The sequence below is a fragment of the Rhinolophus sinicus genome, linkage group LG12 (genome assembly GCF_036562045.2).
Source record: "Rhinolophus sinicus isolate RSC01 linkage group LG12, ASM3656204v1, whole genome shotgun sequence".
NCBI classification, from domain to species: Eukaryota; Metazoa; Chordata; class Mammalia; order Chiroptera; family Rhinolophidae; genus Rhinolophus; species Rhinolophus sinicus.
Window position 1 is genome coordinate 41,166,685 of NC_133761.1, and position 27,637 is coordinate 41,194,321.

The 27,637-nt window shown below is 46.6% G+C and overlaps 1 long non-coding RNA gene and 2 pseudogenes across 1 annotated transcript; 1 reads left to right on the forward strand and 2 right to left on the reverse strand.

Moving 5' to 3' along the window:
* Positions 1 to 221: 221 nt before the first annotated feature.
* On the reverse strand, positions 222 to 5,480 carry LOC141567819 (uncharacterized). Its single transcript, XR_012490661.1, has 4 exons — positions 5,304 to 5,480; positions 4,033 to 4,103; positions 2,657 to 2,872; positions 222 to 1,206 (listed from the first exon to the last, which is right to left on the reverse strand). It is a non-coding gene; the product is annotated as an uncharacterized LOC141567819 (long non-coding RNA).
* LOC141567994 (U5 spliceosomal RNA) lies at positions 2,614 to 2,735 on the reverse strand (annotated as a pseudogene).
* Positions 5,481 to 17,731: 12,251 nt separating the features above from the next.
* Positions 17,732 to 17,850, forward strand: LOC141567973 (5S ribosomal RNA; annotated as a pseudogene).
* The last annotated feature ends 9,787 nt before the right edge of the window (positions 17,851 to 27,637 follow it).

Genomic DNA, 27,637 nt, shown 5'->3' on the forward strand with positions numbered 1-27,637 from the left:
GGAGCTGCTGCCTCCTGGTGGTGGGTGGCTCTGTGTGGCTTTGGGCCAGTGGGTGGGGCCAGCCAGGGCCAGGGCCAGATTTGTGCATGCCTAGGGACTGAGTGGACGGATAGGCCCCTGCGACCCCCTCAGTTGCCCTGAGCGGGGGCTATATATTTGTAGTCTATATATTTTTAATTTTCAACTACATTTAACATTTCACCATCATCAAATATCTGAACATTGAATTTTGTTTCAGGTAATTTGAAAACTATGTTTCTTTCTGGATACTTACTTCTCTTTCTGCTTTCATGTTTTCATGATGATACAGTCTTTCATTTAAATGAGTCCATTCATTGAGTAACACCTTATTTCTCTCCTCCAGCATACAATCTAGTTTCTCAGTTTGAGGTGAAATATTTTTATGATAATCTGAAACTGGTCTTGGATACTAATTACTCGCTTTTCATTGTGACTTTTGTTGCGAGCATCATCCTGTTGCTGTCGAAGCAATGTATTTTCACTTTGTAGGTGAGAACACCTCTCCTCTAGGGATTCCAGCTTTCCAATGTATGTGTTCACTTTTTCTCGATCACTTTGATACATGTGTTCAATTTTCTTTTTTTGACACTGTGTTTGGCTTAGGTCTCTGTGAACACGTACTAAAACCAAAGTCGTTTCTCTAAGAGCAACTCTTGTGTGATGGCACTTAGTTTCTAGACTACTGAATTTACTTTCAGCTTTAGAAAGTTGTTGAGAAAGAATCTCATTGTTATCTTTTAGGTTAGACACATCAAAATTCACTTTGTCCCGTAAAACAAACCATTCCTCTCTTGCTCTCTGGAAAGCAAGCTGTACACCTCTTTTAGATTTCTGACTTTGCTCAAGACCGTGGATAGCGGTAGCCAGTCTAGAATGGCAGGATTCAACTTCTGTTTGCAGTCTTTCTCTGTTTCGTTTTCCACTCTGCGTTTCAGAGGTTAGTCTTTTATTCTCAGCTGTCAGAACATTCAGCTGTCCATTACATTGAAATATTGTTTTCATTAGTGTTTCCTCATTCAGTTTTATTGTCTTTTGAAGAGGGTCATTCTTTTCTTTTACAATTGCAATGTCCTCAAAATACTTTTTTTCCATTTCCTGATACGCATTTTTAACCCTATCTGTTTCCAGTCTTAGTATGGCAATTTCATGCAACAGATCTTTTTGTTTTTCATGACTCTCAGAAACCTAGGTAAAAGAAAAAAAGACTTGTAACTAGCCCTCAGTGAAATGACGTATTGTGATATCCTCTGAAATTAAAGAAGAACCTATATGTTTATATAATGAAAGGTTGCAATAAATGGATATCCCACTGATTGAAATAAATGGATATCCCAAACCTCCAACTTTGTACAAGCATAAATTCTCCAAAGTTCAAAAATTTAGTACAAGAGGCTGAATCCATGAGAGTGGAAAACAGAATTTTAAAATCATAAGAGAATTTTAAGAGTCTCAGATTTGGAAAAGATACAAAATGAGAAGGCATAAATGATTAAGAAATCTCACTTTAAAAAAGAGTTTACATTCGGAAAATATAGCAAATCCAGAGTAAGAGTATTAACTCTGCATATACTCGGACAGATTAAATTTCCTAAAATTCTTTTTTCTGATATATTCCATAGATATTCTAATTTTCCAGTATTTTCATAGTCAGTTATGAAAATTACATCTACTAATAGCTGATAAATCTAGGCATTGCACTAAGCTCTTCTCGTTTGTTATCACAATCTAAAACAGAGAAATTGAAAAGATCAGTGAGTTTAGGGTTTTCCCCAGGACTTCTGACTCTACAATAGTGCTCTCACACCAAACCACAGCGATTCCTCTAGTGTAAATATATAAATTGAAGAGGCCTTAGAAATTCATGAGAATATTTGCTGCTGCAGTAATTTTATTTCCTCTTTATAATGTTTAAAGTAGCCATAATTATAAAATGGGAAAATACACTGACCTATTTGACTAGGAATAAAATACTCATCAGTAAATTATCACTTGGTATATATATACACACACACACACACACACATATATATATATCACACACACACACACACACACACACACACACACACACACACACACACACCATGGCATACAATCTTCTTCAAAAGTTCATTGTACTGAAATAGGATACTACTTGGAGCAAATTGTTCCTTTTCTCAAAAGGAGGAGAATGAATGTAAAATATGGTCTGACCTGGCTGTACATTAGCCTCAATGGAAATGAAAACTAACCTCTCTATTGATACAGCAAGGGGATGAAATCACTGCCGAAAACTGGAACATCTGTTGATAGTAGCAATCGTTTTGAGATTATAGAAAGCTCATAGATTCCTGCAAAAAGTGTTAAAGCCTTCACTATGGATGAGGCCACTGTGAATGTCACCACTTGTCTGTTGGACATAGACGGATTTGAATCAAGAATATCATTTACTGCAATGGACCAAAAATGTCACTCCACATAAAACACACACACACACACTTTCACACATGCACACAGAGATACACACAGACTCACAAACACATACACACATACATATGCTTTCAAAATCCTCAATATTTCCCATATGTACAGTGTTGGTTTTTAAATATATACACACACAAATACACATGTGTTTGAAAATGACTAAACAAAATACCTCAGAGTTCATTTTCTTTCCACGGAAATCTTTAGTAAAAGGCGAAAGATTTATACGATTTGGAGAGAAACCAGAGTATAAAGAGTTCATTTTCTTAAAATCTATTTCTTTCTCCTTTTGTTTGCAAAGGTCATTAGTCAGAATTGCATCTTGTAATATTCTGTCATTGTGCCCTGGAGAACGTCTCCTCTGAGTGTCACGTTGCTCTACTGCCACCTAGCGCATCGTGTATGAACAAAGAAAAATTAGAACGTAATTAAAATTTAAGTGTTAAACTTCTTAATCGATGTTTACTTACTCCCAAATTACTGGACTACAACTAGGAAGTGGCAGATAAAGTGCCTCAGTCTAAATTAAGAGAAAAACATGAACCCACCAATCGAATTTTGTCCCTGTTTGAACTAAACAATTCGTTAGATGTTAAATCCACCCAAAAATGAATTAGTAGATGATTGCTAAATGTTATAGAGGCTTCCTCCCTTAAAATATGTCACCCCACCATATCTTAATTAGTGAGTACCTACCGTGAACCTAACAACATTTTTAAAGATTAATAGCTGGAGAAGAGGCAAACTTTAAACTATTAGGACACAAAAACATTTACATGAAGCAGAAAGAGAAGCCAATTTCTAAATTTTTATTCAGATTATATACTATGAAAGGGTTATGCATTCATAGAGTTACCTGTTGCATTCAGTTCCAATTGATTCTCATACCCACTGAGGTGAGCAGATAAAAGCAATGAGTAACACTGACCAATTTCCTACACCAAAATGAAAAACTAGAAAGTGCTTGTACCCTAACAACAGAAGGTCTCATCGTGCAGGATGTGGTTCTCTTAATAGGCAGGTGAGTTGATTTCATGACCCCATCCTCTACCTCAATGTAGACTCGGAAGTCAATTACACAGAGGTCCCAAGGCAGAGTCCATCTCTAACCTCGGCCTTAGTGAGCAGCCATACAAAACTCCAAATTTTGAACCACTGAGAATGATGAGTCCTTTCACACGAGTCCGACTCAGTGGTCAGCATTTGTACTGTGTTCATAATTTCAACTGTTTAATCGTCTGATTCAATAACTGATGGTACCTTCTTTATCATGTAAGGAAGTTAAAACAACGAGGAAGGAAACAATATTCAGGAATTTTCTTTTTTTTTGCCTCAGTTCCAAGAATAAAATTGACTTACAAGTAACTATAGATTCTAACCATATTTAAAGTTTTGTAAGCAGTTCAACTGTGATGAAAATAATATTCAATTTTCACCTAGTGACTCTTAAAAAACTAGCTTGAAAGTTAATTTCAATGGGCCATGTTACGTTATTGATGCATTAAAAACGACATTATTCTAGAAATTTAAAAGTAAATTTTCACATACATGACAGTGGTTCTTTTCACTTCCATCAAGCCCCACTTGCTCTTTCTCTGATTTCATGCTTAAATGTAGTTCTGTGGATAAATCTATATATTAGATAAAATGAACTACTCAGGACATTTAGATAAAAACTATAATCTCTATGGAAACAAAATAACATGTTATCAATTGAGACTTTAAATTAAGCTTAATCTTTCACTGAACATTGACTTAAAAAATACTTGTGATTACCTAAAACTTCAACAAACCATTTGGGAAATAACAAATGTCACAAAGCTGAAGGCATATAAACATGTCAAAATCCATTCACAAATTCATTCACCCAACTTCAATGAAAACACAGTCAGAAACAGAACAAAACAAATAAATACCGGACAGACATATCTAGTCATGATGTACTCTGTTCTCTACCTCCTAAGAGTACCTTTGAACAGCACCCTAAGATTCAACTGCAACATCGTTCACAGTTTCCAGAATCTGTGTTACTGTTTACGCCTTTGTCGATGTACACCTTTCCTCATATCTGAAATGTTTTCCTCTACTATTCTGACAAATTTCCTTTAATCTTTGAGGATCCAGCAATGGGTTTTAAGGAAGAACCGAGATAAGAGGGGACAGACTATGTGGACACAGCTGCGAAGGAAGTACAATGCAGCAAATTCTCAACAAAATCCATTACGGCTGGAAAAGTCCACTCTGAGGTACATAAAGCCATAGAAAATCCAAGAAATATTTTAATATTTGGTTTCAGAAGGTGCTTTTTCAGTTACACTGAATAGAGTTATAACTGATACTTGGGAATTAACTCAGGGCTATAAAACTAAAGCTAAGAAACCACGTGTCCTCTCAGTAATCAATCTTTAGATCTCTTCCTATGTTTCCAATCTGCTCCCAACGTTCTATATATAATCCCCCTGCCCACTCCCCAGTGTAGGCTAAATGTTACTCTAAAGGAAATCATGCTGTCAACTCATTGTCTTTCTTATTTACGTATATGTGACTGTAGTTACCGGAAGAATGCAAATGTCTTGCTGAAAGGTATTCCGTTTGGATATCTGTTGAATAAATGGAGTGAATATAAAGTAGATTTTGCCACAAAATGACTTTTGGAAAGTCAGAAAACTATGGTGAAGCCACACAGAGGTGGTCTAGGGTTAAACTCTTTCTGTTTCTTTCTTTCTTTTTTTTTTTTTAATGTCCTTTGCTGTCTCTGTTTCCTGGTAGCTGTGATTCACACAAGTCACAGAGCCTATAATATCCTAATAGAAACACACCTCCAATATGAGTCTTTTCTTTATCTACTAAGATCATGTGTCCAAACTCTGTGGATGCTGACAGATTTTGCGTCATTGAGTGTGATGCAAATGGACATTGATCATCAACTTTCCAATCCCTGGATCTTTCACGAGTGTCATAACTGAAGCTCAAAGCAGTAGGATCCCATTCTGAAGAATCTGAAAATAAGTTTTCATTGAGTAAAATGGAAATGATAACGCAAATTTGACAATCGTGTAAAACTTCCTTCTTCAGTCCCATGTCCTCCATTTCCCCAAACACGCTACTCCTTCATCGCACACGTTACTTTAGGTGTCCTATACCTGCCATTCACATAGATAAGTTCAATTAAGTGTTGCCACTCAGCAATTTCTGTTACATAATGTGTTTCAGGTCAAAGCTTTGCTTCTTAATAGTAAAGATTGTTCAGGGTATGAATTTCTTTGTTATTATCAAAAGTTATGTCCAACCACCTATTTTAAGTTTAAATATGCATGTAAAACATGGGTTTAAAAAACTTTTACTGAATGGTACCACTTCAAATAAGAGACCACTTATTCCAAAGAAATGGTCTTTTCTAAATGCACAAATATCTTTGGAATTCATCCTTTAAGCCTCAAGTAAACAGAACTTCATATGACAAAGGACAGCCTTGGGTGATCTTACTGCTTCCAAGGAAATATAGGATCAGATTAGGTCCAAACTAGCTACCTCCAAAGGGTGCAGAGTGTCACAAGACAGAAAGGGAATATATAACAAAATTATTTTCCTTTTATAAAAAACAAAACTCTCAGATTAAGTTTTTAAGACAAGGGCAAGACAAAAGAAACGACTGTAGAGGTGAAGCTTTAAAGCCTGTTTCTTCATGAGGAGTAGCTTCATCATGTCACATCCATGAACCCCGTATGGAGCTTCCAAAGGTAGTTCTCAATGTCACGAGAGTCCCTGAAGTCCCAAGATGTATGAGTTCAGGGGCCTGAAGAGGTCAAAACTACCTTCTCAGGAATACTAAATGTCATTTGCCATTTTCACTCTCATTCTCTTGATCAGTGTCCCATAGAGTGTTCCACAGCCATGGTGACATCATAGCTCTAGTGGTTACTGGGTCATCTCTCTAAGGGCGAATGGAATGTGCATGACGGGTGTGCTTGCACTTTAAATTTTTCTGTTATAATTTCTAATATTGTAAATATCGTGTTTCCCCGAAAATAACACCTAACTGGACAATCAGTTCTAATGCGTCTTTTGGAGCAAAAATCAATGTGAGACCTGGTCTTATTTTACTATATTATAAACCAGGTCTTATCGAACATAAAATAAGACCAGGTCTTACATTGATTTTTGCTCCAAAAGATGCAGTATAGCTGATTGTCTGGGTAGGCCTTATTTTTGGGGAAACAGGGTATCAACAGATACTCCCAACTTACACAAAATTCTTTGGAATTCTCAATAATTCTTTCTGTTTTTTGTTTTTTTAAATTCTTAATAGTATAAAAGGACCCTAAGGCCCAAAAGTTTCAGAATTACAGTTTTCGAAGATTGTGTCTACCAAATAGTCATTGTGATTACTTACTCCCACCGCTTTAAATAATCAAAGACACCATAAGCGTGCCTGCCCGCACACACACACATAGTCTGCTAATCAGAACATCAGGTTGGCTTAACGTCATTCGTGTAACAACACTAACATGACGTCAAGTTAAAACATAGTCGACATGTTAGCAACTTAGGTAAAGGGCAACGTTCAAATGAGCATTTCAGAATACTGGAAAATTCTCCGAGGGTGATAATTAATGTCTGGGAAAGCCGATTAAACAAGGAATTCCAAACTGGGAAATTTAGGGTGTCAAAACAGAAGTAGAAACATCTCAATTAAAGCACACATTTTTTGAATGTCTTTTTCTTATTCTTGTAAACATCTTTTTTTCTCAAATATGGATACAAACAATGACATCTGTACCATTTACATCAAATCCATCAATTACATTTGTAAAATGAAAAAAACACACACAAAGGAATGAGTAAGAAGACTGTGAGCATGTCAGAGATAATATTTTTTTATCTGAAGAATGGATTAATGGGAAACCTGAGGATAGAATCAACAGCATATCTTGACTGCAATACATCAGAAACATTTATACCATCATGCTACAAGTATTTATCATGTTCTTCAATTTTTCCTGTAATTCAGCAAGTACACAGTTGGGAGGAGAGTTCTGTTGAATGCATTAATGCATTTGTCAACAGATGAAGTGTTATGAATCGATCAACTGGGATATGCAATGACAGAATATCAATTCATAAAAATATTCATTACTTTCCACACCAATGTGGCCTACTAGTATGCCTCTACTTCTCGTATCCTCTACTTTACAAACATCACAAAGTTTCTTGATCTGCTCATGCAAGAAGCTGTATCAAAATCCTCTAAGAAATGATGTAGAATGAACCTTCAACATGAAATATGATATTAAACAGGAAAAATTAATTTAACAGCCACAGAAATATTAGATATAAAAAATAATTTATATTTCAAATTCCGTGTCACATTTACTGAAAACAACAATTTTAGAACTTAGGGAATGAATTCTCTAATTTCTTTTGTTTCCAAACTTAGTTTCATTTGGTAGCTCATGCTAGAATTTAAAGGACTTTTATGAAATGGCCATCTTATCAAAGACAAATGGCGCAGCGAGCAGGGTGTCCCGCACAACACCCTGCATGAGAGTAATGTCAGGGTGACGATCATAGTTTAGTCTCGGAAGACACTTAGGGCCATGGTTAGCGGGAGATATTGGGAAAAAATTGAATTTTGGTTAGTGTGAGGCTGAAGGATGGGGCATGTTTCAGCTACTGCCCGCAGCAAGGTATACATTAAGTTTCGGTTCAGTGTTAGCGCTTCGGATAGCCCGAAGATGGCAAAAGTGTTGACGTGTTATAGTGAGCGTGATGATTTGGACAGGGAACGGATTCGGATAACAACCAAACATAAGTTTAGGGTCGGAAGTGTGTTCAAGCCACGGTTACCGCGAGGGTATGGAAAAGGTTTGGTTTGTTGGTTGAGGGTGAGGGATGGAACCGTGTTCGGCTGTTGCCTACAACCAGGTATACATTTCAGTTCGGAACAGTGTTTGAGTTCGGTAACCGCGAGTGAAGTAAAACTTCAGTAGAATGGTTAGGGTGAGGTGAGGGATGGGAGAGTGTTAGGGTTCCGCTTACAGCCAGGTGTACGTTTAGGCTCGGAAGACTGTTAGGGCCACTGTTAGCTGGAGGTTATGGGAAAGGATTGAATTTTGGTTAGTGTGAGGCTGAGGGATGCATCATGTTTCAGCTACTGCCTGCAGCCAGGAATACATTAAGGTTCGGGTGAGTGTTAGGGCCTCGGTTAGCCCGAGGGTGAGAGAGGGTTGGTGTGTTAGTTAAAGTGAGCGTGATTGTTCAGACAGGGTACGGGTTCGGATAACAGCCAAGTATACGTTTACGGTCTGAAAGTGATAGAACCACGGATACCGCGAGGGTAGGGAAAAGTTTGGTATGTCGGTTAATTTGAGGGTGATTGATGGAAACGTGTTCGCTGTTACCTACAGCCAGGTATACATTTAGGTTCGGAACAGTGTTCGAACCTTGGTAAGCGCGAGGGAGGTTAAAGGTTGGTATGTTGGTTAGGCTGAGGGTGAGGGATGGGACAGGTTCGGGTTCTGCTTACAACCAGGTGTACGTTTGGGCTCGGAACTATGTTAGGGCCATGGTTGCTGGGAGGGTATGGGACAGGTTTTTATGTTGGTTAGTGTGACGTTGAGGGATGGGACAGGGTTTGGCTACTACATGCAGGCTGGTATACATTAATGTTCGCGTCAGTGTTTGGGCCTCGGTTAGCCCGAGAGTGAGAGAGGGTTTGTGTGTTTGTTAAAGTGAGGATGAGATTTCAGACAGGTACGGGTTCAGATAACAGCCAAGTATACGATTAGGGTCGGAAGAGTGTTAGAGTCACGGTTATCGCAAGGGTAGGCAACAGGTTGGTATGTTGGTTAAGTTGAGGGTGAGGAATGGAACTGTGTTCAGCTGCTGCCTACAGCCATGAATACATTTAGGTTCGGAACAATGTTTGAGCCTCGGTTACCGCGATGGAAGTTAAAGGTTGGTATGTTGGTTAGGGTGAGGGCGAGGGATGGGACAGTGTTCGGGTTCTGCTTACAGCCAGGTGTACGTCTAGGTTCGGAAGACTGTTAGGGCTACGGGTAGCGGGAGGTTATGAGAAAGGATTGTATGTTGGTTAGTATGAGGTTGAGGGATGGGACAGGGTTCGGCTACTACATGCAAGCTGGTATACATTAATGTTCGCGTCAGTGTTTGGGCCTCGGTTAGCCCGAGAGTGAGAGAGGGTTTGTGTGTTTGTTAAAGTGAGGATGAGATTTCAGACAGGTACGGGTTTTTATGTTGGTTAGTATGAGGCTGGGGGACAGGACATGGTTCGGCTACTGCCTGCAGCCAGGTGTAGATTAATCTTCGGTTCCGTGTTTGGGCCTCGGTTAGCCCGAAGTTGGGGACAGTGTTGACGTGTTAGTTAAAGTGAGGATGAGTGTTCAGACAGGGTACGGTTCGGATAACAGCCAAGTATACGTTTAGGGTCGGAACTGTTTTAGAGCCTCGGTTACCGCGAGGGTATGGAGAAGGTTCAGTGTGTTGGTTGAGGGTGAGGGATGGAACTGTGTTCGGCTGTTGACTACAACCAGGTATACATTTCAGTTCGGAACAGTGTTTGAGTTCGGTAACCGCGAGTGAAGTAAAACTTCGGTAGAATGATTAGGGTGAGGGTGAGGAATGGGACAGGGTTCACCTTTTGCTTACAGCCACATGTACGTTTAGGCTCGGAACACTGTTAGGATAACTGTTAGCTGGAGGCTGAGGGAAACGATTGTATGTTGGTCAGTGAGAGGCTGAGGGATGCATCATGTTTCAGCTACTGCCTGCAGCCAGGTATACATTAAGGTTCGGGTCAGTGTTAAGGCCTCGGTTAGCCCGAGGGTTAGAGAGAGTTGGTTAGTAAGTTAAAGTGAGTGTGATTGTTCAGACAGGGTACGGGTTCAGATAACAGCCAAGTATACGTTTACGGTATGTAAGTGGTTGAACCACGGATACCCCGAGGGTAGGGAAATGTTTGGTATATTGGTTAATTTGAGGGTGATGGATGGAAAACTGTTCGGCTGTTGCCTGCAGCCAGGTATACATTTAGGTTCGGAAGAGTGTTCGAACCTTGGCCAGTGCGAGGGTCGTTAAATGTTGGTATTTTGGGTAGGCTGAGGGTGAGGGATGGGACAGGTTCGGCTTCTGCTTACAGCAAGGTGTACGTTTAGGCTCGGAACACTGTTAGGGCTACGGTTACCAGGAGGGTATGGGACAGGTTTTTATGTTGGTTAGTGTGAGGTTGAGGGATGGGACAGGGTTCGGCTACTACATGCAAGCTGGTATACATTAATGTTCGGGTCAGTGTTAGGGCCTCGGTTAGCCCGAGAGTGAGAGAGGGTTTGTGTGTTTGTTAAAGTGAGGGTGAGATTTCAGACATGGTTCGGATAACAGCCAAGTATACGTTTAGGATCGGAAGAGTGTTAGAGCAACGGTTATCGCCAGGGTAGGGAAAAGGTTGGTATGTTTGATATGTTGAGGGTGAGGAATGGAACTGTGTTCGGCTGCTGCCTACAGCCATGAATACATTTAGGTTCGGAACAGTGTTTGAGCCTCGGTTACCGCGATGGAATTTAAAGGTTGGTATGTTGGTGAGGGTGAGGGTGAGGGATGGGACAGTGTTCGGGTTCTGCTTACAGCCAGGTGTACGTCTAGGCTCGGAAGACTTTTAGGGCTACGGGTAGCGGGAGGTTATGAGAAAGGATTGTATGTTGGTTAGTATGAGGTTGAGGGATGGGACAGGGTTCGGCTACTGCCTGCATCCAGGTGTAGATTAATTTTCGGTTCCGTGTTAGGGCCTCGGTTAGCCCGAAGTTGGGGACAGTGTTGACGTCTGAGTTAAAGTGAGGATGAGTGTTCAGACAGGGTACGGTTCGGATAACAGCCAAGTATACGTTTAGGGTCGGAACTGTTTTAAAACCTCGGTTACCGCGACGGTAGAATAACGTTCATATGTAGGTTAAGTTGAGGATGAGGAATGGAACCTTGTTCGGATGTTGCCTACAACCAGGTATACATTTAGGTTCGGAACAGTGTTTGAGCCATGGTAACCGTGAGGGATGTAAAAGGTTGGTATGATGGTTAGGATGAGCGTGAGAAATGGGACAGGGTCCGCCTTTTCCTTACAGCCTTGTGTACGTCTAGGCTCGGAACACTGTTAAGGCCACGGTTAGCTGGAGGGTATGGGAAAGGATTGCATGTTGGTTAGTGTCAGTCTGAGGGATGGGAGAGTGTTTGGCTACTGCCTGTATCCAGGTATACATTAAGGTTCGGGTGAGGGATAGGTTCTCCGTTAACCCAAGGGTAAACTGGGTTGGTGTGTTAGTTAAAGTGACGGAGAAGGTTTGGACAGTGTAGAGTTTCGGATAACAGCCAAGTAGGTTTGGAACAGTATTTGAACCTTGGTCAGCGTGAGGGATGTTAAAGGTTGGTATGTTGGTTAGGGTGAGGGTGAGTGACGGGACAGTGTTCAGGTTCTGCTTACAGCCAGGTGCACGTTTAGGCTCGGAAGACTCTTAGGGCCACGGTTAGCGGGAGGTTATGGGAAAGGATTGTATGTTGGTCAGTGAGAGGCTGAGGGATGGGGCTGGTTTCAGCTACTGCCTGTAGCCTCGTATACATTAAGGGTCGGGTCAGCGTTAGGGCCTCAGTTAACCCGAGGGTGAGAGAGGGTTGGTGTGTTAGTTAAAGTGAGTGTGATTGTTCAGACAGGGTGCGGGTTCAGATAACAGCCAAGTATACGTTTAGGTATGTAAGTGGTTGAACCACGGATACCCCGAGGGTAGGGAAATGTTTGGTATATTGGTTAATTTGAGGGTGATGGATGGAAAACTGTTCGGCTGTTGCCTGCAGCCAGGTATACATTTAGGTTCGGAAGAGTTTTCGAACCTTAGCCAGTGCGAGGGTCGTTAAATGTTGGTATTTTGGGTAGGCTGAGGGTGAGGGATGGGACAGGTTCGGCTTCTGCTTACAGCCAGGTGTACGTTTAGGCTCGGAACACTGTTAGGGCTACGGTTACCGCGAGGGTATGGGACAGGTTTTTATGTTGGTTAGTGTGAGGTTGAGGGATGGGACAGGGTTCGGCTACTACATGCAAGCTGGTATACATTAATGTTCGGGTCAGTGTTAGGGCCTCGGTTAGCCCGAGAGTGAGAGAGGGTTTGTGTGTTTGTTAAAGTGAGGGTGAGATTTCAGACATGGTTCGGATAACAGCCAAGTATACGTTTAGGATCGGAAGAGTGTTAGAGCAACGGTTATCGCCAGGGTAGGGAAAAGGTTGGTATGTTTGATATGTTGAGGGTGAGGAATGGAACTGTGTTCGGCTGCTGCCTACAGCCATGAATACATTTAGGTTCGGAACAGTGTTTGAGCCTCGGTTACCGCGATGGAATTTAAAGGTTGGTATGTTGGTGAGGGTGAGGGTGAGGGATGGGACAGTGTTCGGGTTCTGCTTACAGCCAGGTGTACGTCTAGGCTCGGAAGACTGTTAGGGCCACGGGTAGCGGGAGGTTATGAGAAAGATTGTATGTTGGTTAGTATGAGGCTGAGGGATGGGACACGGTTCGGCTAATGCCTGCAGCCAGGTGTAGATTAATTTTCGGTTCAGGGTTAGGGCCTCGGTTAGCCCAAAGCTGGAGACAGTGTTGACGTGTTAGTTAAAGTGAGGATGAGTGTTCAGACAGGGTACGGTTCGGATAACAGCCAAGTATACGTTTAGGGTCGGAACTGTTTTAAAACCTCGGTTACCGCGACGGTAGGTTAAGGTTCATATGTTCGTTAAGTTGAGGGTGAGGAATGGAACTGTGTTCGGATGTTGCCTACAACCTGGTATACATTTAGGTTCGGAACAGTGTTTGAGCCATGTTAACCGTGAGAGAAGTAAAAGGTTGGTATGATGCTTAGGGTTAGGGTGAGAAATGGGACAGGGTTCGCCTTTTGCTTACAGCCTTGTGTACGTCTAGGCTCAGAACACTGTTATGGCCATGGTTAGCTGGAGGGTATGGGAAAGGATTGAATGTTGGTTAGTGCCAGTCTGAAGGATGGGAGAGTGTTCGGTTACTGCCAGTATCCAGGTATACATTAAGGTTTGGGTGAGGGGTAGGTTCTCCGTTAACCCAAGGGTAAACAGGGTTGGTGTGTTAAAGTGACGGTGAGGGTTTGGACAGTGTAGAGTTTTGGATAACCTCCAAGTAGTTTCAGAACAATACTTGAACCTTGGTCAGCGTGAGGGAAGTTAAAGGTTGGTATGTTGGTTAGGGTGAGGGTGAGTGATGGGACAGGGTTCAGGTTCTGCTTACAGCCAGGTGCACGTTTAGGCTCGGAAGACTCTTAGGGCCACGGTTAGCGGGAGGTTATGGGAAAGGATTGTATGTTGGTCAGTGAGAGGCTGAGGGATGGGGCTGGTTTCAGCTACTGCCTGTAGCCTCGTATACATTAAGGGTCGGGTCAGCGTTAGGGCCTCAGTTAACCCGAGGGTGAGAGAGGGTTGGTGTGTTAGTTAAAGTGAGTGTGATTGTTCAGACAGGGTACGGGTTCGGATAACAGCCAAGTATACGTTTACGGTCTGAAAGTGGTAGAACCATGGATACCCCGAGGGTAGGGAAAAGTTTGGTATATTGGTTAATTTGAGGGTGATTGATGGAAACGTGTTTGGCTGTTGCCTGTGGCCAGTTATAAATTTAGGTTCAGAACACTGTTCGAACCTTGGCCAGCGCGAGGGTCGTTAAAGGTTGGTATGTTGGTTAGGCTGAGGGTGAGGGATGGGACAGGTTCGGCTTCTGCTTACAGCCAGGTGTACGTTTAAGCTCGGAACACTGTTAGGGCCACGGTTACCGGGAGGGTATGGGATAGGTTTTTATGTTGGTTAGTGTGAGGTTGAGGGATGGGACAGGGTTCGGCTACTACATGCAAGCTGGTATACATTAATGTTCGGGTCAGTGTTAGGGCCTTGGTTAGCCCGAGAGTGAGAGAGGGTTTGTGTCTTTGTTACAGTGAGGGTGAGAGTTCAGACAGGGTACGGGTTCTGATAACAGCCAAGTATACGTTTAGGGTCGTAAAGTGTTAGAACCACGGATACCCCGAGGGTAGGGAAAAGTTTGGAATTGGTTAATTTGAGGGTGATTGATGGAAACGTGTTCGGCTGTTGCCTGCAGCCAGGTAAACATTTTAGTTCGGAACAGTGTTTGAGTTCGGTAACCGCGAGTGAAGTAAAACTTCGGTAGAATGGTTAGGGTGAAGGTGAGGAATGGGACAGAGTTCACCTTTGCTTACAGCGAGGTGTACGTCTGGTTCGGAACACTGTTAAAATCACTGTTAGCTGGAGTGTATGGGAAAGGATTGTATGTTGGTCAGTGAGAGGCTGAGGGATGGGGCTGGTTTTAGCTACTGCCTGTAGCCAGTTGTACATTAAAGTTTGGGTCAGTGTTAGGGCCTCGGTTAACCCGAGGTTGAGAGAGGGTTGGTATGTTAGTTAAGTGAGTGTGATTGTTCAAACAGGGTACGGGTTCGGATAACAGCCAAGTGTACGTTTACGGTCTGAAAGTGTTAGAACCATGAATAGCCTGAGTGTAGGGAAAAGTTTGGTATATTGGTTAATTTGAGGGTGATTGATTGAAACGTGTTTGGCTGTTGCCTACAGCCAGGGATACATTAAGGTTCGGAACAGTGTTTGAACCTTGGCCAGCGCGAGGGTCGTTAAAGGTTGGTATGTTGGTTAGGCTGAGGGTGAGGGATGGGACAGGTTCGGCTTCTGCTTACAACCAGGTGTACGTTTAGGCTCGGAACACTGTTATGGCCATGGTTACCGGGAGGGTATGGGACAGGTTTTTATGTTGGTTAGTGTGAGGTTGAGGGATGGGACAGGGTTCGGCTACTACATGCAGGATGGTATAGATTAAGGTTCGGGTCAGTGTTAGGGCCGCGGTTAGCCCGAAAGTGAGAGAGGGTTTGTGTGTTTGTTAAAGAGAAGGTGAATGTTCAGACAGAGTACGGGTTCGGATAACAGCCAAGTATACGATTAGGGTCGGAAGAGTGTTGGAGCCACGGTTATCACAGGGTAGGCAAAAGGTTGGTATGTTGGTTAAGTTGAGGGTGAGGAATGGAACTGTGTTCGGCTGCTGCCTACAGCCATGAATACATTTAGGTTCGGAACACTGTTTGAGCCTCGGTTACCGCGACAGAAGTTAAAGGTTGGTATGTCGGTTAGGGTGTGGGTGAGGGATGGGACAGTGTACGGGTTCTGCTTACAGCCAGGTGTACGTTTATGCTCGGAAGACTGTTAGGGCCACGGTTAGCGGGAGGTTATGAGAAAGGATTGTGTGTTGGTTAGTATGAGGCTGAGGGATGGGACATGGTTCGGCTACTGCCTGCAGCCAGGTGTAGTATAATCTTCGGTTCCGTGTTTGGGCCTCGGTTAGCCCGAAGTTGGGGACAGTGTTGACGTGTTAGTTAAAGTGAGGATGAGTGTTCAGATGCGGTACGGTTTGGATAACAGCCAAGCATACGTTTAGGTTCAGAACTGTTTTAGAGCCTCAGTTACCGCGACGGTAGGTTAAGGTTCTTATGTTCGTTAAGTTGAGGGTGAGGAATGGAACTGTGTTCGGATGTTGCCTACAACCTGGTATACATTTAGGTTCGGAACAGTGTTTGAGCCACGGTAACCGTGAGGGAAGTAAAATGTTGGTATGATGGTTAGGGTGAGGGTGAGAAATGGGACAGGGTTCGCCTTTTCCTTATAACCTTGTGTACGTTTGGACTCGGAACACTGTTAGGGCCACGGTTACCTGGATCATATGGGAAAGGATTGAATGTTGGTTAATGTCAGTTTGAGGTTTGGGAGAGTTTTCGGCTACTGCCTGTATCAAGATACACATTAAGGTTCGGTTGAGGGTTAGGAACTCGGTTAACCCGAGGGTGAACAGGCTTGGTGTGTTAGTTAAAATGACGGTGAGGGTTTGGACAGTGTAGACTTTCGGATAACAGCCAAGTAGGTTCGGAGCAGTATTTGAAACTTGGTCAGCGTTAGGGAAGTTAACGGATGGTATGTTGGTTAGGTGAGGGTGAGTGATGGGACAGTGTTCAGGTTCTGCTTACAGCCAGGTGCATCTTTAGTCTCGGAAGACTCTTAGGGCCACGGTTAGCTGGAGGTTATGGAAAAGGATTGAATGTTGGTTAGTGTGAGGCTGAGGGATGGGACATTTTTCAGCTATTGCGTGCATCGAGATATACATTATAGTTTAGGTGAGGATTAGGAATTCGGTAGCCAGAGTGTGAGACAGGTTTGGTGTGTTAGTTAAAGTGAGTGTGATTGTTCAGACAGGGTAGGGGTTCGAATAACAGCCAAGTATACATTTAGTGTCAGAAGAGTTTTAGAGCCAGGGTTACCGTGAGGGAAGGGAAAAGGTTGTTATATTGGTTAAGTTGAAGGTGAGTGATGGAAACGTCCACGGCAGTTGCCTACCGCCAGGTATACATTTAGGTTCGGAACAGTGTTTGAGCCACGAAAACCGTGAGGGAAGTAAAAGGTTGGTATGTTGGTTAGGGTGAGGGTGAGTGATGGGACAGGGTTCTGGTTCTTCTTACAGCCATGTGTACGTTTAAGCTCGGAAGACATTTAGGGTCACGCATAGCGGGAGGTTATGGGAAAGGATTGTACGTTGGTTAGTGTGAGTCTGAGACATGGGTCATGTTTCGACTACTGCCTGTAGCCATGGATACATTAAGTTTCAGTTCAGTGTCAAGGCCTCGGTTAGCCCTAATTTGGGGATAGTGTTGACTTGTTAAAGTGAGCATGATGGTTTGGACAAGGTATGGATTCAGAAATCAACCAAGTATAACTTTAGGGTTGGAAGTGTGTTAGAGCCACGGTTACCGTGAGGGTAGGGAAAAGGTTCGTATGTTGTTTAAGTTGACGGTGAGGGATGGATCTGAGTTCGGCTTTTGCCTACAACAAGATACACATTTAGGTTCAGAACAGTGTTTGAGCCATGGTAACCGTGAGGGAAGCACAAGGTTGGTATGATGGTTAGGGTGCGGGTGAGGAAAGGGACGGTGTTCCCCAGTAGCAGCACACCACCCACGCCAGAGACATGGCGTGCGGAGAAGGCGGTGAGCAGGCGGGAGGCGCAGCGCTGGCGGAGCCGGCCAGCGGGGAGATGCTCGCCTCCCGAGCAGATCACGTGAAGGGCATGCGCTCACGGGGCAGGCCAGGAGCATGCTCTTGGGGTGCTTTGAGACGGGTCCCAGCATCTAAGGCCATATCACTCTGAATGCGCCAGATCTCGTCTGATCTCAGAAGCTAAGTAGGGTTGAGCCTGGTTAGTACTTGGATGCGAGACCGCCTGAGAATACCAGGTGCTGTAGGCGTTTGCTCGACTCTCCCTTTGCGCTGCCGCTGAAGCTTGGCTCCCTGTGAACACCTGCCGACCCTTCCCCTCTGCAGCTGCCCAGCCAACCGAAGGTCCCCCTGGGCAGGGGCGGGTCAGCTGCCCTGTACTACAAGCTCGCAGCCCGGCTCGCACGCCAGGCCTTTCGTCCACGTCTCTCGCCAAACCCAGTCCTCAGTCCTCTTCGCTACCGCCATCCGACAGCCCGCCGCCCTTCGCTGTACCTCGGTTGCCGCCGCCGCACCATCACCGCGCTCCCCACACCCGCCACCAGCGCTGCCCTTGCCCCCGCCCCCGCGTCCGCCATCGCGGCACTCCCTCACCTCCAGCCTCTGATATCCCCGACTCCACCGCCAACACTGCCTTCTTCTCCGATACCGCCACAGCTGGCGACATCACCGCCACGCGCCCAGCGGCCGGCGACACAGCCACCAACGCCGCCGCCGCCATCGCCGACCTCACAACCATTCTGCGCTGCTGCCGCTGCCGCCATCGCTGCTCTCGATCTGCCCCCGCTTCTGCCGCCGCTGCCGCCATCGCCACCCGCGCTCCAGCGCCCACCGTCAAAGCAACTAGCCTCTTGGTATGTTGTTTGCTCACGGTACAAGGAGCTTGTGTGTTCACCGCAGTGGGGACCAGGCTGTTCTGAAACGTGTGGACGGACACCCCCGCCCTCTCCGCAGCTCAGGGTTCCTGGGAAGGTGTCCCAGAGGCCTTGGTGCGAGGGATCCCGATGTGGCTGGTCGGCTTCAGGCCCCAAGGCCCACTCACTGCCCACAGCGCTCTGCCTTAAATGCCATCTCCACCCCCCAACCCCCAATCATGCTGGAGGTGCCCTGGGTCAGCTTTCAGCAGTATCATGGCGCCCCTGGGTGGCCAGTGGCATGGGGGAAGGGGCTGCTCCCTGCATGTTAGAGCCCAGGGTCAGGATTGGGGACCTTCAAAGATTGTTCCAGCACCAAAGCCCTTTAAGTGGAACGTGTCATGGGATCTTCACCCTTGTCTGGTGAGGTTCAGGGTCAGAACTCTGGCCTTGGGCAGATGCCCAGCACCTTTGAGCATGTCCAGGTGTACCCTTCCCATCAAAGGGTCCCTAGTGGCTCCTTGCCAGCCAAATGCAGAGCCTTGGAGACCCCAAGGGGACATTTAGCCAAGCACAGGATGTGTGCTTTGTAGGATGGGCGGATCTGTAGGGATGGGGGTGGACCCAGAAAGTGTGTCTGGACGGGGCTGCAACCAGATCTGAGGGAGACACATGGATGCGAGTTAGGGGTGTTGGTCGAGGTCCCCCTCATGGGGGCTCCTGGTTTCTGTGCAGAGGCACAGGTGGCAGCGCTCTGGGCTTGAGCTGGCCATTCTCATATCTGTGGACCTTCCGCAGGTCACTTCCAGCCTGGGTGCCTCAGTTTCCTTCTCTAAAAAGGGTCCACAGCACATGCTAATGAAGGAGGGAGGGGGAACCCAGACCCCACGTCACGTACCCTCCCTGACACTCTGGGAGCATCCTGGAACCTGCTTCCCCTCCCTTGCACCTCCCTACTTGTACTACCCATCATGCCTGGTTCTGAGACTTCTACTACCTACCATGCCTGCTCCTGGCGGGTCACCAGCCACCTGATGTCTGACTCAGCTGCTATTGTGTTTCCCCGAAAATAAGACCTAACTGGAAAATAAGCCCCATCATGATTTTTCAGGATGACATCCCCTGAACATAAGCCCTAATGCGTCTTTTGGAGCAAAAATTAATATAAGACCCGGTCTTATTTTCAGGGAAGCACGGTAGCTGAGCCCTGGGTTTGGAGGTGCCACCCAGGGCCCTCCTGTCTGCATCCAAGTCTAGCTGCCACCCACCTGGTGCCCACAGAATGCGTATTTCTGCTACTGCCACCTCCCCTAGTGACTGGTCTGGTCCACTAATGCTATAGCCAGAAGTTCCGGGGTTTGCTCTTCCCTGATGGGCCCCACTTCTCCGAGGCTGCTACCCTCTCCTGTTCTTCCGTCAAGCTTTTCCTCTTGTAAGTCACAAGAGACAGTGAGGGGTAGCTGAGCGGCTGGCTAAGGGAGACGGGACCCTTGAACTGTGGGATCTACATGCTCAGAAATGTGGTGTCAGCTACTCAGGGCTTTTCCACCCCAGGTGTCCTGTGGACAGACCTCTGGACCCTAGTATGACTCCACTTCTTTGTAAGGGCCCTGTATTAGGGTTCTGCAGAGAAATAGAATCAGTAGATGATTGATGATAGAAATAGGGAGGTAGATAGATAGATGATAGATAGATAGATAGATAGATAGATAGATAGATAGATAGATAGATAGATGATAGCTAGCTAGCTGTACTTTCACGAGCTGGCTTGTGTGACTGTGGGTCCTCGGTCTGAAATTGGCAGGGCAGACTGGGGACCTAGTAAGGTTCATGCTGTAGGGACATCTGAAGGCAGAATCTGCCCCCCCACACACACACATTATGGAGGATAATTTTCTTTACTCAAAGTTGACCGATTTAAATGTTAATTATGTGTAAAAACACGCTCATAGCAACCTTGTCACTGCTGTTGCCTTAACATCTGGGCGCCTTGGCCTGACCAACTGGATGTGTGAAATTAACCATTGGGCCCTTCTGTTCCTGTGTGTTGCTCACTTCTTACTCAGGTGGTTTGTTCTAAGTTGAGGAATTGTTTGCATCAATCCCTTCCCAACCTCTTTATAAGACTGTAGCTGAGTTCAACAGTATTTCCAACCCAATGTCAAACTGCTGTCACCAGGGCAGTACAAAGAGCAGGGCCGCTCTGATACCCACATCTGAACACTTGTGAATTCCCTCTGGGGTACAAATGCCTTAAATGAGGATGAGGTATCTGTTCCCTTTCCAGAGGACCTGGGTTGGACCTGCGACACCGCAGCTGAGCTGTGGCGACGCTGGGCCCCCGAGGCGGATGCTTCCTGGCTAATTTTATGCTTGTCAGAGGCAGGAGAGAGGGCCCGGTATCAGGCCACCCATTGGGGACCCACCAGCCAGCTCCTGGCCAAATGGTGTTTGGTGGGCCTGTGGGCAAGGAAGCCCAGGACACTAACAGTGGGTGTGAGACTGTCCATCCACTGGAGATGTCAGTGTGAGAGGGGCTGCCCAGGGACTGCTGTCCACGCACCCTCCATGTCCTCTGCGTCAGGGACTGAGGGTGGCTTTGGCAGCACCTCCTGCCTGACATGGGAGCAGAGACCCCCCCATCATGCAACATCTAATAAGGAGACAAAGAAAGTAGTTTTGTACAGCTGTACAATGTGTTGCAAGCTAAGTGTTATTACCAAAAAGCCAAAAAGTTAAAAAAATTAAAAAGTTTATACAGTAAAAAAGTTAAAAGTAAGCTCAGGTCACGTTATTGTTGAAATTTTTTTTATAACTGGAGTGCAGCCTAAGTGCACAGTGTCATAAAGTCTACAGAGGTACCCGGTGGTGGCCCAGGGTCACGTTCCCTCACCCCACCCACTGACCCACCCAGGGTAGCTCCAGGGCTGCAGCCTCCGGTCACGTGAGGCCCTGTGCAGGTGAGCCGTTTTAACCTTGTATAAATGCTATTCCCGTGCCCCTTCTGTGCTGAGGGGGGTTTGGTTGCCCGCACTTACCACTGTGCTACAATTGCTACAGACCAGCACAGGAGCCCGCTGTGCACATTGCAGTGTGTTTGTTCACTGGAACTGAGGTCAGTGTCAGTTCTGGGTCAGTTTCACTTGACTGATTTTTCTCCTCATTATGAGTAGGAGTTTCATCCTTCTTTGTATGTCTGACAATTTTAGATCGGATGCCAGACACTGAATTCTATCTTGTTGAGTGCCGAAAATTTTGTATTCTTATAAATATTCTTGGGCTTTGTTCTGGGACACAGTTACTAGGAACAGTTTGATCCTTTCACGTCTGTCTTTGATTTGTTAGGTGGGGTTTGAGCAGTGACCAGTGTGGGGCTAATTATTTATTCCTGACGCCTGGGAAAGACCCTCTGTGTCCTCTGCACTGTCAGGTTTCCCAGTCTGGCTGGTGGGAAGCGGCACCACACTTCTGCCTGTGCGACTGCAATCAGTCCATCATTTCCGGTGGTTATTCCTGGGCCTGGGTGTCCCCTCTCACGCATGTGCTGATGAGTGCTCTGCTGAGTACCTGCTGCAGTCTCCAAGCTGTTTCACACCAGCACGCTGCTCTGTGACTGCTGGCTGCTGTGACCTCATTCTGTTTGGTTTCCTCAACTCAGGGAGTTCTCCAGGTTCTGCTGGGTTTCCTGTCTGCACTGTACCTGGAAAATCCCACAGCAGTAAGATGGGGCAACCCATTGGATTCTCATTACACAGGGGTCACTGAGCTTTGCTACATAATATCCATTGTTCTATGACATATTTTGTCCATTTCTTGGTTGTTTCAGGCATGAGAGCAAGTCCATCACCAGTCCCTCCATCTTGGTCAGTTTCAGAGGTTCTTGGTACAGTTTTAGTTTCGGATGATGAAAAAAACTTCTGGAGATTGATGGTGGTGATAGTTGCACAACCATGAGAACGTACTTAATGCCACTGAACTGTAAAATTCATAATGGTTAAAATGGTAAATTTTGTCACCTATGTATTACCACAATAAAGAGAAACTTAAAAAAAGGGTTACCCGAACCAAAGGAAGTCTTAGTGCTGTACTCTGAAAACACCACCACCCAGAATGATGTCCCACAGAGGTACCTCAACTGTCACGTGCCCACAGAGGTACCTCAACTGTCACGTGTGAGGGCCCATCAGGCAGCCTATGAAGGGTCCTGCCTGGTCAGGAGCGTCCCAAAGCCTGATGCTGTCCGACAATTTCCCTACCCTGAGATCAAGTCTCTGGTCAACAGTCAAGGCTCGGCCTGCCAAGGGGTGTCCCACAGGGCACCAAAGCTTAGGCTGGCCGGCTTCACCAGGGCGCCCTGACGCACCTGGAGATGAACCAAGTGGGCATGCCTTACGCGGGACCTTCTGTGTGGGACGTGCGCATGCACGTGCGCATACCCCCGCCCCTCTGGCTGTCTTCTAACCCACTGCCACCCAGAGGCCACGCTGCAGCCAGCTTCCTTTTCCTTCCTCCTGTGCAGCTAGGGGCTCACATACGCACATCACTCCTTTGCATATCACTGAAAAAGTATGACCCAAATAAATTTGACCAGTTTACCCCCTTGCAAACCCCACCATGCCCCATGTCAAAATTAATGAGACTTCAGCTCAGACCGGTTGGGAGGGTCGGCAGGAGGAGCTCTCAGCCGCGTGAGTAGCGAAAGCCCTACAAGAAGTTCTCCCCGACTGTAACTGCGCCCCCCATTTCCTCTCCTTTGTTCCCCCAGATTGCAGATAACTCACTGTGGCGGCACGTACTGAATTGCAGCCGCCCCCCCCCCCCAGAAGTCCTTTTGTTTGCAGTCAATATCTAGGAACCAAACCTTTACAGCAGTGCCTCTCGTTTCTTCAGATTACACTGAGCTGGGACTCGGTGTCATTTGACGTCTTCACTGTCCGTTCTGGACAAAGCAGCTGCACAATAATGTTCTGGCTCACAGCTCACTGTGCGTGAGGGAGTTTGCCGGGCCTGTCCCAAGTGCGTCTTCTGGGGCCCAGAAAAGAGGTGAGAGGTGTGCGAGACGCAGGTGTGGGAGGTGGCGGTCAGCGGAGGTGGTGGTCAGCGGAGGCCCAGGGACAGCAGGTGGGCCGGTCCGGGCGGGCAGGGGCCTGTCCCCAGCGTCCCTCCGGTGCCGCCCAAGCCACATCAGCCACCGCCGCGTGACTGTGCATCACGCTGTGTTTTAATTTCTTCTCACCTGCCGGCCCCTCCCTGGCGCGTCTCTTAAACAGGGGCAGGCCCTGCTTAGCGTGCTCTCCGAGGGGTCGTGGCTCGTGGTGGGGCGAGGAAGTGATGCTCCTCCCCTCGGCTGCCCTTTGACCTCCAAATCCCCGCCGAGTGCAGGGCACGTGCCTCTCCTCTCTCCGAGGCGCCTGGCTGTCAGTCGACCGGCCGAGATCGGACCCAGGAAAGGGCCAGGCACGCGGCGCGGCGGTCGGGGCCCACCGGAAAACAGGCCGTTGCCCCTTTAAGCGCCGGGCGCAGGCGCAGTGGGGGCGTCGCGCGCGCAGACGAGGTGAGGCGGCGGTTTATGGCGGCGCCGACGGACCGCGCGGGCGAGGGGCGCCGAGGGGCTCAGGGGGCGCGCGGGCCGAACCCGGAAGGGGGGGACCCGCGGCCGCCCTCGGCGCTTCGCTCCTGTCCGCCTCCCTCCCTTCCCCGCGTGTCGGGCCGGGCCCGGTGGGTCCCCCGCGGCGCTCGCTGCCCGCGCCGGTTGCCGACGGCCTCGGGCCCGTCTCCCTCCTGACGCGCCGCGCCCGCCGCCAGCCGAGTTGGAGACGCTTGCGGTTCCTGGGCAGGCGCGCCGAGCGCTGGCGAGGTGAGGGCGTCCCCGGCCCGGCGGGAGGTGGCCACGGCGCAGGACGGCGGCCGGCGCGCCTTGGGGACGCTGAGGGGCCGCGGGGCGAGGCGTCCGCCGGGGGCAGAGGGCGCGCCCGGGTCCTGTGTGTCCTGCGGGCGAGTGGGGGTCGCCTGCGGCCAGTCCTCCCGTTAGTCACGTCCTGTCGTCGTTGCCTTCGCGCGTTTCGGCGAAGTGGCGGCTCCAGTAAACGGTTCCGTTCTGGGTGTTGAGTTCGTTGCCACCGGAAAACCAGCGGAGTCCGTGTCGTGCGAACAACTGCGAACTCGTGGCCGAGCTCGGACCGGAGCCAGGCCGTCGGTGACCGGGACTTGGGCGGTGCCGGCTTCCGCTCCCGAGGCCGCTGGTGCCGGGCACGTCCCTGGGGCGAGACTCCGGCCGAGAACGTTCAGTGTTTGCGGTTCCAGGCGTCAGACGGCTTTTCTGTGTGTCGGGTACAAACGTCTCCAGCGCACCGGTCCCACGGGCCGGGCTTTTGTCGAGCCCAGGAATGTGTGTACGTGGCAGCCTTTGAAGTGCTTGAAAAAGACTCCTCTGCGTGTCTTGTAAGAACTCAGGTCATCACGGCGAGAAGTCGTTTCTTCCTCCAGCAGCGGTGTGGTGTGGGGTCCTTTCCCAGTTCATCTTGCACGTGAATTACTGTCCCCTGTAGAAAGGACATTCCCCTTGGCACGTGGCCCTAGCTGCGGAGTCTGACAAACCACAGGACGCAGTTGTCACCCCGTGGTCGTGGCTTCCTGCTCTGCTGACCCCCGTATGCCAATGGTGATACCTGGGCTGGCTGCTCCCGGTTGGTCTGGTGCGGGTTTGGGAAGGAGCAGTGTCAAGTGGCATTGCGACTGGTCACGTCCGTGGTCAGTAATGGGCAGTGATTGTGTCCAGTGTGAAGGGAGTGTTAGGCTTCCCGGCAAAATTAACAGTGAACATTAGGCCTTACAGATGGTTACGTGCATCCCACCAGTGGCAACAGGCAGGGTTACCCCACAGTTAGTTGTTATGTCATTTGGGGCAAAGGTTACTTACCAACGTGTTACGTGCTAAAGAATATTGCTCCCTTGAGAACTTTTAGAGCTGTATTTGTTGTGGAGTAAAGAACGTAGGACTTTGGCCGTGCAGTCCTGCTTTGAATCCTAGCTGTCTCCTCACACATTGATAAGCGATTTGGAACAAAATAACTGCTCAGTCCCAATTTGCCATAAAATGTGGTGAAGCCAAACTGAGGTTGTGACTGGCCAGTGATGCCTGTAAAAAGGTTGTAGCTATTTTTACTAAAACAAAAAACAAAAAACGACCCTTTGCATACGGAATACATTTTCAAAATGAGGCAAAGTTAAAAATAAGTGATCGTACTTAGTAGAACATAAAACATACCCTATGTATAGTCCGAGTTTGCCTTCTGGAGATAGAATGATGGTATTGACATAGTGATGAAATGTCACTCTGGCTCCTGGGTGGAAGGTGGCTTTCAGATCCACGCGGAGGATGTGTGGTTCCAGGCCTTCTCGTAAGCAGACGTCGAAGCACCCAAACACAACTCCATTTTTAGCCAGTGACCCAAAGTTTCAGGTACTTGGCCTAGACTAGGGGTGTAGACTTTAGCTTCAGAACCAAGTGGCTTATTCAGGATTAAATTCTACCTCATTAGCACATCGCCCCTCTGGCTAAGTTAACTGGCTGTGGACCAAAACCTAACAAAGACTCTGAAATCGAATGGTGGTAAAAATCTAATAATTGGACTGTCCTAGTGATGGAACATTCAGCTCCAAAATCCTGGTGGTGAAGATGAGGTGTCCTCACCATAAAGTGGACAAGCGTTTGTATAAAGCCCCACCTTTCACACATTTTGTGTAAGAAGCTGAGATTCATTTGTGGTCATTTGTTTTCATTCCTGGGAAAACCTCTCCCAGCTAAATTGCCAGTTGTGTGAGTGGGGTATGTTAGAAATCCAGAGGATTGTGAGGGGAAAACAAGTATAAACTTTGTGATAACAAAATTATGTTATTATGGAAATTGCCCTGTTTCAGTCTTTGTGTCAGTCTCTGTGAGCTCATGTGTTTATCTTTTTTTCCCAACGATTTATGAGGTGTTTTGTAAAACGTTACCATTTTATGTGAGGTAAACCATTATTTAGAAAAAATTACATGGAGTAAGTATAAAATTGCAAAAGATGTTTGTGTAGTTCTAGGAAGAGTAAGACCTCTACAAAGTATTTTCCCCATGGTGAGGTGAAGGTACATTGTACTTTATTGATTGGCCCAGAGGGTATTTCTCTTTATTCCTGAAGGCAGTTGGGAAGCAGGTAAGACGTGTACTTTTTACTGCTGAAGGTCTGGAAAGGTGGCACAGCCGATAAGTTCAAAAGTGGGTATTGGGGTGGCCGCTCCTCCCACTCCCAACTGTAGGCTGAATCAGATTCTGTATTTGTTACAATAACGTGTTTGTCACGATGTGTTCTGTTGGGTGAGACAGTTTTGCTGATACTGTCTTTGCCTGAAATCTACATCAGAAGATCCAGAGCAGCAGACGGATGGGTGGCCGCCTGGCATTTTTGTGTGTGGTGGGTGTGGGGTTGCCAGATAAAATATAGAACACCACTCACATTTGAATTTCAAATAAATATTGAGTAATTTCTTAGTATTTATTTACCTCAATTTCAATTTTTTTTTTTTGCTTTAAAGATTGAAAAAAAAAGACATGCAGCACTTAAAATATTCAAAGAGAGGTTGATATTAGAATGATTTTTTAGACATGCCTGCTCTCTTACCATATTTACGTTCAATGATTTTGCCATATGTGGACATAGCCCTGTTAAGGCAGACCTATATTCAAGATCATTTTAATCCTAAAATCTTGACTTTCTAGGTTGACAACATTTACTAGTATTGAATTCATACTTTAATGGTGTTTAAGTTCTAGGTATCTCAAGTTCATTTGAATGTAGTGCTGCTATAAATGACAAACTTCTGGATGGATATAATTGAATTTCAAATTTAACTGCATTTTTTTTTTCCTTCTGAACCTGGCATCCTTGTGGGTGTGGTGGGTGTTGACAAAACATTCCAGCTACATTATTTTCACAATTCATAATTTGAAACATGTAGGTGTTATGAAATTTTGTTGTTCTGTTCTTACCTGTGATACGAATCGCTCTTAAAAATCATTGCTCGCAGTGCTGCCTGAGCGAGGTCTTGGAGGTGGGCTCTGCACTGAGTGCTGTGGAGGCAGCGATGGGCTGTTAGAGGATCTGAAGGAAGCGCAGTACATCCGGACCCCACTGCTGGAGCAGGC